The sequence below is a fragment of the Uranotaenia lowii genome, chromosome 3, assembly GCF_029784155.1.
Source record: "Uranotaenia lowii strain MFRU-FL chromosome 3, ASM2978415v1, whole genome shotgun sequence".
NCBI lineage: Eukaryota > Metazoa > Arthropoda > Insecta > Diptera > Culicidae > Uranotaenia > Uranotaenia lowii.
In genome coordinates, this window is record NC_073693.1 from 184567736 (window position 1) to 184578562 (window position 10827).

The window sequence follows — 10827 nt, forward strand, 5'->3', positions numbered from 1 at the left end:
CGTCAAAATAACGTGACTGACTAACTATCCACTAGCGCAACGAAAACGGCTAGAGTTGCGTATACTAGGGAAAGTGATGCACTGTACAGCAATCACTAATGAAGCCATACTTACGGCTTATTATGAGTACTCACTCGGTCCGGTAGCTTTTTAGCGGGGTTTTGGCGCAAATGCTTACCTCGCCAGTTCAGCTATTTCCTTGAAGCTACCTGTTGCTCTTCCGGTCGATGGTTGCTGGTTGACGGGCTATGCAGGTAGCCACGACGGGTGGCTAGACCAATTTTTGCTTGGCCGGTAACCACTCAGCAATTGGGCAGCTACGTGGAGTGCCCGCTGGAAAAACCGTTGCAAGTATCGTTGCTCTGGTAAAGGTGAAAGGCGAACAACGATGAAATAGGGACGAAACGTGGCTGCAGTAACCGACGGGATTGATGTCGGCCACTAACGGCGCATGCGAATCCGGGACGCCGTTCCAAATCCGGCTAGCGGTGTCGTTGGTGATTCCCGTAGAGACGTAGGAATCGCTTGTGGCCTGCAACCGACTAGGAGTTCGTCCCCTTAGTTGATGTAGCGTGAACATGAGCAGGAATGTAAATTTCACGGGTTAGGGTTTCCTCTCACCCCAATGAGGTTATCCACCTACCTCAAATGCACTTTAAGAACTGCACTACTCTATCTTGCCCTATTGCCACTGCCTTGCGACTAGATAAAAAGAGGTCTGTTTAGATTGAGGTATATAGTCTAGGAACCACACTTCGAACTACAAATTTACCTATTGACAAACTTCTTGATTAAACTAGTCCTGTCTCTTCCGATCACTGAACGTAAGTGAGTTGGGAGCTTCTGATGTCCTCTGACGGATCTAACCTAGCTTCACTTCGTAACCGGAACTACCCGATACGACCAAGTCTAATCACGAAGTCAAGAAAATTAAGTCAAGAATGTGGTTGGTGATCTAAAGGAGGACAGCATCTTAAACCACATGTTTTGAACCAGAAACGTGTCTATCTATTTCAATGATGATTTCAATGATTGATCGGTTGGGGTGGAGCCTCAACTGAAGCTCAAGATTTAATTTTCGTGTTGTTTATTGTATTCTTATAGGTGATTTTGGCAACTTTATGTTACCTAACTAAATATGTTTACAGGTAGATATCTGTTTGTTTATGTTGAATTTCGTTAAAGCGTACTTAAATGGCCTAAATTTATTTATTGGTTTCACATCTATTTGAATGATTATTGCTGACTATTATAAATGTCTCATGTACCCGTTACAATATTCTAACATTGGGATTTTAACATCTCTCGGTTCCATACGATGAAGGTGAACATAGAATAAAATTCTGACCTCTGTCAATGTGGAATCCTGGCCGGATCATTTCAGTCCAGCCCATAACAATTTACGTGCTATTTTTTCTCGCTTCACATTTATCAATTAGGCTGGAACAAATATCAATTTCTTCTTTTGTCACCCCCCCCCCCCCCTTCGAAATTTCCAAAAACCCTGAGGGGGGAAATAAATAAAGTTTGAAGTATTTAATGTTAATTTCGAAAAAAATATCAAATATCTGAAAGATTACAAGACCAAAAAACAAATTTTGGATGATGGGAGTCATTCCACCTTTTGTATTCTTAATTTTATTGAATTTTTCGATAAAAAATTACTAGATTTATAGGTTTTGTGCATTGATATAGTATGCAATATGGTTGCATACAAGTTTTCGTGCAATTTATTCCAATTTATTTGTTTTTCGCATTATTTTTTATTGTCCCCCCCCCCCCTTGCGATGTTTCAACTCCGAGTGACAAAAGAAGGATTTGAAATTTGTTCCGGCCTTATTGCTTCGTTTGGTGGATCTATGCCTCACCGTTTAGTGTAAAATGCATCGACCATGAATGGTAAATGAAAAAAAATCACCTAGCATGAATCGAACTCGAACCTACTGATAACCTCTCCGACATCTAACCAATAGGCCAAATCGTCAGATGAAACAAGTCAGGCTGTAGCTTATTATTCAGTTGACTTCATCGAGTGAAATTCCCTGCTAGATTCCACGGCAGAAACGCTCATCGTGCCCCGATTAATGTTGCTTATACTGCCACAATGGGGGTTCTCATTATGCCCTTTGAGCAAAAAATTCGAAGATGCATTTTTTAACGATTTTATCTATTTTTTTAAGTATCAGCCAGTTGGGAAATAGACTTTTTTTAGTACCTGAACCCAAAAAAATGATGTAAGTCACATATTTTGAATTTAAATATTTTTTTTAGAAACGTCGCTGGTGAACTGGCAACAAAACTTCCAACGAACAGACTTCCGACGACCTAGTACTTCACTTTTCTTTGTCGGAACCGAGTGAATTTTAGGAATTATGTGCATCAAGTTAAGTCGTGAGACAGAATACTATGTTAATAAAAATAATAGTTAAAACATAATTTGCCTTAAGCAATTTCATAACTTACAGCAATGAAATATATACAGTTGCGCTAAAAAAAGAATGAAATCGCGTGAAGCTGCGCACCCACTTCCAACTTTGACAAGTTGCCATTTCTCTCTAGGTTAATATTTATTCATGAAATTTTCACACAGTAATGAAATAACTTAAAAATTATGAAGTACGATTAGAAACAGCAAAACTGACAAAAAAAACAAAGATTATGAACAAAACCAAAATAGTGTAAAATGCATCAAAAACATGAGAAAAACAACTATAAAAATTCTAAAAATTGTCGGAAATTGACTTAAAATAACGTTAATAGTTAAAAAAAATAGTTATTTTGTAAAAATAAAAGAAAAACTTTTCAGAAAAAACCGTTCGATTTTGGCACAATGACAATGTTCGGGCATGTTGCCAAAAACGAACGGGGTATGGTATATATATGACATGGACATGACATAACGAGCACCGAGGCATAATGAGCACCGGGGCATAATGGGCATCGGGGCATAATGAACACTGGGGCATAATGAGCATATAAACAATGGGGTATAATGAGCATATAAACAATGGGGCATAATGAGCATATAAACAATGGGGCATAATGAGCATATAAACAATGGGGTATAATGAGCATATAAACAATGGGGCATAATGAGCATATAAACAATGGGGTATAATGAGCATATAAACAATGGGGCATAATGAGCATATAAACAATGGGGCATAATGAGCATATAAACAACGGGGCATTATGAGCATATAAACAATGGGGTATAATGAGCATATAAACAATGGGGCATAATGAGCATATAAACAATGGGGTATAATGAGCATATAAACAATGGGGCATAATGGGTATATAAACAATGGGGTATAATGAGCATATAAACAATGGGGCATAATGGGTATATAAACAATGGGGTATAATGAGCATATAAACAATGGGGTATAATGAGCATATAAACAATGGGGCATAATGAGCATATAAACAACGGGGTATAGTGAGCATATAAACAATGGGGCATAATGAGCATATAAACAATGGGGCATAATGAGCATATAAACAACGGGGTATAATGAGCATATAAACAATGGGGCATAATGAGCATATAAACATTTTTTTATTTACATAGTATTCCGTCTCACGACATAACTTGACGAACATAATTCCTAAAATTCACTCGGTTCATAGCAACCGTTCTCCAATTTCTCGGGCACCCCACGTTTGCCAGATCACGCTCCACTTGATCTAACCACCTCGCTCGTTGCGCCCCCGCTCGTCTTGTTCCTACCGGATTCGTAGCGAACACCTGTTTTGCAGGACAGTCGTCCGGCATTCTCGCAACATGTCCAGCCCAGCGTATCCGGCCAGCTTTCACCACCTTCTGGATACTGGGTTCGCCGTAGAGTCGCGCGAGCTCGTGGTTCATCCTTCGCCTCCACACTCCGTTCTCCTGTACGCCGCCAAAGATGGTTCTTAACACTCGTCGCTCGAATACTCCGAGTGTACGCAGGTCCTCCTCGAGCAATATCCATGTCTCGTGCCCGTAGAGAACAACCGGTCTAATAAGCGTCATATACACGTACGAGGGCAAAGTCTTCTCGACCGCAGTTGCTTGTGGAGTCCATAGTAGGCACGACTTCCGCTGATAATTCGCCTCCGGATTTCACGGCTGGTGTCATTGTCTGCGGTCACCAGTGAGCCGAGATAGACAAAGTCTTCGACTATCTCCAGCTCGTCGCCGTCGATCATGACCTTGTTATTACTGGACAAGCGGGTTCGGTCGGTCTCGGATCCGCAGGCCAGCATGTACTTCGTCTTGGACGTATTAATCATCAACCCAATCCTTCCTGCTTCGCGTTTCAGTTTGCGGCAGATCTCCTCCACCGCCGCAGATGATCTGCCGACTATATCAATGTCATCGGCAAAGCAGATAAGTTGACTGGATCTGTTGAAAATCGTGCCCCGCATTTCGCTCACCGCTCGTCGAATAACACCTTCCAGCGCCACGTTGAACATCATGCAGGATAGACCATCACCTTGTCGAAGCCCCCTGCGCGATTCGAATGAACTCGACAATTCACCCGAAATCCGCACACAGCACTGCGTTCCATCCATCGTCGCCTTGATCAGTCTGATTAGCTTCCCGGAAAAGCCGTTCTCGTCCATGATTTTCCATAGCTCGTTACGGTCGATCGTGTCGTATGCGGCTTTGAAGTCGATGAATAAATGATGCGTAGGGACTTGGTATTCATATAAACAGCAGAGCATATAAACAATGGGGCATAATGAGCATATAAACAACGGGGCATAATGAGCATATAAACAACGGCATTATGAGCATATAAACATCGGGGTATAATGAGCACTGGGGCATAATGAGCACTGGAGCATAATGAGCACTGGGGCATAATGAGCACTGTGCGTAACGAGCACCGGGGCATAACGAGCACCCGGGTTATAACGAGCACTTCTCTTTTATACAAAAGTATGCATTTACTTGAATAAATTTTTATGAAGAATACTTTTGTACTTCCCTATAGTATTAATTTTTCACATCTTTACAGAAATATTTAAACAAAAACATCTATGTTCTCAAGTGACGAAAAGTGTTTTCAAGCACCAGGAAACAAGCTTTTATGACCTTTGAATCATCTTGATCTATAATGTACGCACTGCAACATGCTATATACATTGTTTCTCAATTTTTACCATCATTAATTTTTTGGTTTTTCACTAAAATCAATTTTAAAACGCATTTTTACTTTAATTTGTTGACTCAGGGCGAACAGAGCCCAATTAATCGGGGCACGATGAGCGTTTTCTGCTGTATCATCTAGCAGTGAATTCAACTCGATGTAGCCAACTGAATGATAGAGCTACAGCATCACCGTAAACTGGTTTGACCTGACGGTTTGACCTATTGGTAAGATGTCGGAGAGGTAATCAGAAGTCTCGAGTTCGATTCCTGTTCGAGGAGATTTTTTTTCATTTATCATTCATGATCGATTATTTTGATTGTTGCATTATATGACTAGTAGCATCTTGGCGTGTGATGCAAAACACCATACACGGAAAAACTGACTTATTCATAAAATGTATTGCGATTACACTTTCATTATAACTAATCGGTTGTTGCTCAAAATTTGTATATCACAAATTCAATTTTGGATAGTTTTGGGTTGCCAATATACATACTTGGACTTAAACTCGATTATTCATGCTCTGTATAAAAAGTTTGCTGTTGTTGGAATTGTGTTGGAAGGGGATGCCAAAGCGAATTTCAAAAGCTTTTAGATGGCGGTGCAATGAGTTTACAATTAAAAGCGTCTTTTTGTAAATAGACCGCTTAAATATTTAAAATCGCCTCAAATTTAATTGTGTGTTTGCCGGACATTTGATTTCAGATCGTTTTCCATTGGAAATTGGTAAGTTTGAAAGAGAAAAAATTTGTTTTGTTCTGCCGTCTGGAAATAACGATTCTTGTTTTGTTTTTTTTTTCTAGGTCACAACTCGAAGGGAATCTCCGAAAAAGGATGAAACCATTGGATAAATATGGTTATGAGAGGTAATGTGGTTGTTTTTGGGCGGCTATCAGAATCCGGAAGATAGATGAAAAAGGTCAGCAGCCGTCGGCGTACATACATATAGAATTTCGAAGAAAAAAAACATTCAGAGTGAGAGGAAGCAGCAACAAGAAGTTAAAATAATATTTTCCCTCGGTTTCGTATTTTAGCCAACCGGAAACCCCCTGACTCATTATTTTCCTTCTTCAGAGGGCCGATTGTCCGGAAGGCGGTTAGTGGCGCTAAGATTGGTTTTGGTTTGTATTATTTTTTCATGTTTTTATATAAATTATTATTAATCTACTTGTGGTTGATTCTCTTCGCAGGATAGTTTCTGTTCCGAGTGGCTGCCGGAGAAAAGCTATTGAAGGTGCTTGGAAATTATTCAATGTACTAATTCAGAGCAGAGGAGGAAGAGCTTTTTTATCGGGCCAGGTGAGGTAGAGAATCGTAAATTGTAATTCTTAATTCCTAAATTCAAATTCTTAATTTGAATCGTTCTTACTGACAAAGGTATGCCTGGAAAAATATAATTATTTTTCCTGAGAAAAAGGAAGCCAAATATGCATATTTGACCATTACCTTGAAAATTTTGTATATGCTTGCTAAATTTGTTACTCTACATAAACCTTGATTGCGAATTGATTAAATGAATCATTAAATCGAAATAGTCTCTGAATATAAAATTTTATCAGTATCAATTAAATAATATGAATTTTAAACCTACCTTGAAAGTAGACTTGGACTCAGTAGCCCGAAATGCTTTCAATATTGAAATACAAATTTAGGAGTTTTATTCTTATACAAAGCTTTTCAGTATTGTCTTAAATTATTTTTCCCGTCGAGATCCTTATCACAAACCAAATTAATTATTATTCTAAAAGATTCAATTCAACCTTTTTCCAGATTCCATGATCCCTACTTCAATCCATGCTAGAGCGTGCGGATGCAAATCCGTACTGGATGTTGAGGCCGATTGAGATGAAAATTGCGGAAACCAAGACGAACAGCCGTATAGCCCTGAATTTTTTGCCTAATATCTAGGCTGCTACTGCCTATTTCTATATTTGCCATGAAAAGGTAGGAAAAAAACTCGTAGGAGTGTAAAGTGTTCGCAAGCTTTGTATACAATAGTGTTGTTCCATCACTTATAAAGTAAAAGAAAATTTTATGTTTATGTATCTATATTTAATGTTGAAATTTTTTTTTTTTTTTAATCAAAGGTCTGTTTATTAAGGCATTTTACTTACAAAGTTTCATTTTGCCGAGTGTTTCACTTAACTTATCTATGTTAGTAGAAGGGGGAGCCGTAATAGTCGCGGCGACTCAACTGTTAGATTATAATTTAATTTAGGAGAGGGAAGGGGAACGTCTAGGGTTCACTATAAAAAATTTCCATCTGGGTACGCTGGTGGCTTCCTGTAGCTGAGGTTCCGATAGCTACACCAGGTGATCGTCTTCCTGGCCAGCCTTCTGGTAGAGTTTGTCGGACCCATCGCATGAGAGGTTACTCTATTAATGAAACGAAGCCAAGATTAATAGAGTACATATACAGGGGGAAAGATTAATAGGGTACATATACAAGGAAGGTAAGAGGACTAAACGACCGAGTCAGACATTTTAAGGTATTTGTAGATAGGGTACAAATATTCAAGATCAAGTTTTGCCAAGATGTCTCGAATTGGAACACCAGGTGGTTTACGTCGGGCCCTAAGGGTATCCAGTAGCCAAGCCCTCGATCGATCAAACCGTTCACACGTCCACACAACATGATCAATGTCGTGGTAGCCATCCCCACAAACACAAACATTACTTGTAGCTAGTTGTATACGAAACAAATGCGCGTCAAGCCGGCAGTGATTTGACATGAGCCGAGAAACCACGCGAATGAAATCGCGACTCATGTTAAAATGCTTAAACCATGCCTTCGTCGGAACCTTAGGGATAATCGAATGGAGCCAACGTCCCTTTGTGCCATTATCCCAGCTAGACTGCCAAGCGTTAATCGCTAAAGTGCGAGGTATTGAAAAATATTCATTGTAAGTTATTATCCTCTCAAAAATGTCACCTTGTAACGCGCCCACCTTAGCCAATGAGTCCGCATTCTCATTGCCTTGAATAAGACAATGAGACGGGATCCAAGCTAAGGTAATCCTGTACGAATTTTCGATCAAAGCGCCCAATATCCCTGAAATTTCCAGCAAAAAATGGGAAGAGCGCTTCATCAGTTTCATCGATCGAATTGCCTCAACAGAGCTGAGACTATCCGAATAGATGAAATAGTGGTCTGCGGGCAGTGTGCGAATGTGTTCCAAGGTGCAGTAAATAGCGGCTAGCTCAGCAGTGTAAACGGAGCATGGCTCTCGAAGCTTAAACGAAGCTTCAAAGCCCTCATTATACACTGCGAAGCCAGTCGCGTTGTCGATTCTAGAACCATCAGTAAAGAACATTTTTATAGGATCAATTTCACGTACTTTTGAAGCAAAGATTGAAGGAATGATGTTGGGTCGGACGTGATCTGGTATTCCACGGATGTCATCGGTCATGGACAGATCGAATCTTATCAAGGAACTGCTACTCGGGTAAAAGTGACTCGTGTCCGAATTTAATAAAGAAGGATTTATTTCTAATTGACTAAAAGTTTTATAATTATTTACATATTTTACTTGCGGATTAATATTCATAAGCCTTTCCAAATTTTCTATCACCAAAGGATTCATAGTTTCACTTCGAATTAGGAAACGTAGCGATAAATCGAAGAACCGATTTTTCAACGGCATTACTCCCGCCAGTACTTCGAGACACATCGTATGTGTCGATTGCATACAACCCATGGCAATACGCAAACAACGATACTGTATTCGTTCTAGTTTAATCAAGTGGGTTTGCGCGGCGGACCCAAAGCAAAAGCTTCCATATTCTATGACCGACAGTATCGTTGTTTGGTATAACCTGATGAGGTCCTGTGGATGAGCACCCCACCAGGTTCCAGTAATCGTTCGAAGAAAATTGATTCTCTTTTGGCATTTTTGTGTCAAGTACCTAATATGTTTTCCCCAGAGGCATTTAGAGTCGAACCAGACACCCAAATATTTAAAACTAAGAAATTGAGTTAGTGTTCTACCCATCATAAGGAGCTCTATTTGAGGAGGGGAATGCTTCCTTGAAAAAACTACTAACTCGGTTTTACTAGGCGAAAACTCGATACCTAGATTCCTGGCCCAATGTGATAAGTTATTTAGAGTTTCTTGCAAAGGAGGTTTTATTTGAGTGTCTGTTTTACCTGTGATATGAACAACACAGTCATCCGCAAGCTGTCTTAGCGTGCAATTTTGTGCCATACAAGCATCGATTTCTCGGACATAAAAGTTGTACAGCAGGGGGCTTAAACATGAGCCTTGGGGTAGACCCATGTAACTAATTCGTTCAACTTTGGTTTCTCCATGACTAAAATGCATGATTTTTTCAGACAACAGGTTATAAAGAAAATTATTCAATATTGGTGAAAGTCCGCAAGAGTTAAGATTACTAGATAGCACTTCTATGGACACCGAATCGAATGCCCCTTTGATGTCCAGAAATACTGCCCCCATCTGCTCTTTTTGGGCAAACGCCAATTGAATGTCTGATGAAAGTAATGCTAGACAGTCGTTCGTACCCTTGCCTCTACGGAATCCAAATTGTGTACTTGACAACAGATTGTTTGATTCAACCCATTTATCCAGCCGAAAGAGAATCATTTTTTCGAGCAATTTCCGGAGACACGAGAGCATTGCAATCGGCCTATACGAGTTGTAATCAGAAACTGGTTTTCCCGGTTTTTGGATGGCGATGACTTTCACTTGTCTCCAGTCATGCGGAACAATGTTCAGCTCCAAACACTTATTGAATAAATTCAACAAGCGTTTCTTAGCGGTATCTGGCAGATTCTTCAACAAGTTGAATTTGATTCTGTCCAGTCCGGGAGCTGAATTGTTACATGACCAGAGCGCAAGTGAAAGTTCGACCATCGAGAATTGATCCTCCGTTTCGGAACTATTCTCTGTATCCCGATAGTGTTTCTGTGCTGGTGCTGCGTCCGGGCAGACCTTTTTCGCGAACTGTATCAGCCATCGACTTGAACTTTCTTCAGTTTCGTTCGAAGTAGTGTGATTTCGCATGTTTCGTGCCGTTCTCCAAAGCGTGTGCAAAGACGTTTCTCGAGATAACCCATCCACGAATCGCCGCCAGTACCCCCGTTTCTTGCCCCTAATCAAGTTCTTGAACTTGCGTTCCAAGGCCAAGTAACGTTGGAACTTCTCTGGCAATCCGGTTCTGCGAAACTCAACAAACGCCTTGCACTTTTCAGTTCGCGCGCGCGAGCAATCTCCATCCCACCACGGAGTGGGAGGCCGTTTCTGTATCGTCGAGCTTTCATTCCGTCTGAGCTGTGCCCCGATTGCACAGTCCACAATTGTCCCGGAAATAAAACTGTACTCTGCCTCCGGAGGCAGTTCGTCTGTTGAGTCGATGGCTTCAATGACATCCGATGCATACTTTTTCCAATCTATATTCCTTGTGAGGTCATAAGGAATATTGATTTCTTCGGGTGGACTACGACCACTGGTGATAGAAATATGGATAGGCAAATGATCGCTTCCCTGAGGGTCCTGGATTACCTTCCACATACAATCCAAGCTCAGAGAGGAAGAAGCTAAAGAAAGGTCTAAAATACTATGCTGTGATTGGGATCCATTAATTCGAGTCACTTCCCCATTGTTTAAGACAGTCATGTTGAAGTCGTCACACAGCTCATAAATAATGTTAGCACGATCATCAT

The 10827-nt window shown here is 40.4% G+C and overlaps 1 long non-coding RNA gene across 1 annotated transcript; it reads left to right on the plus strand.

The window, feature by feature from the left end:
• The first annotated feature begins 5743 nt into the window (after positions 1-5743).
• On the plus strand, positions 5744-7086 carry LOC129758399 (uncharacterized). The gene is made up of 4 exons (XR_008739973.1): positions 5744-5870; positions 5948-6265; positions 6335-6443; positions 6915-7086. It is a non-coding gene; the product is annotated as an uncharacterized LOC129758399 (long non-coding RNA).
• The last annotated feature ends 3741 nt before the right edge of the window (positions 7087-10827 follow it).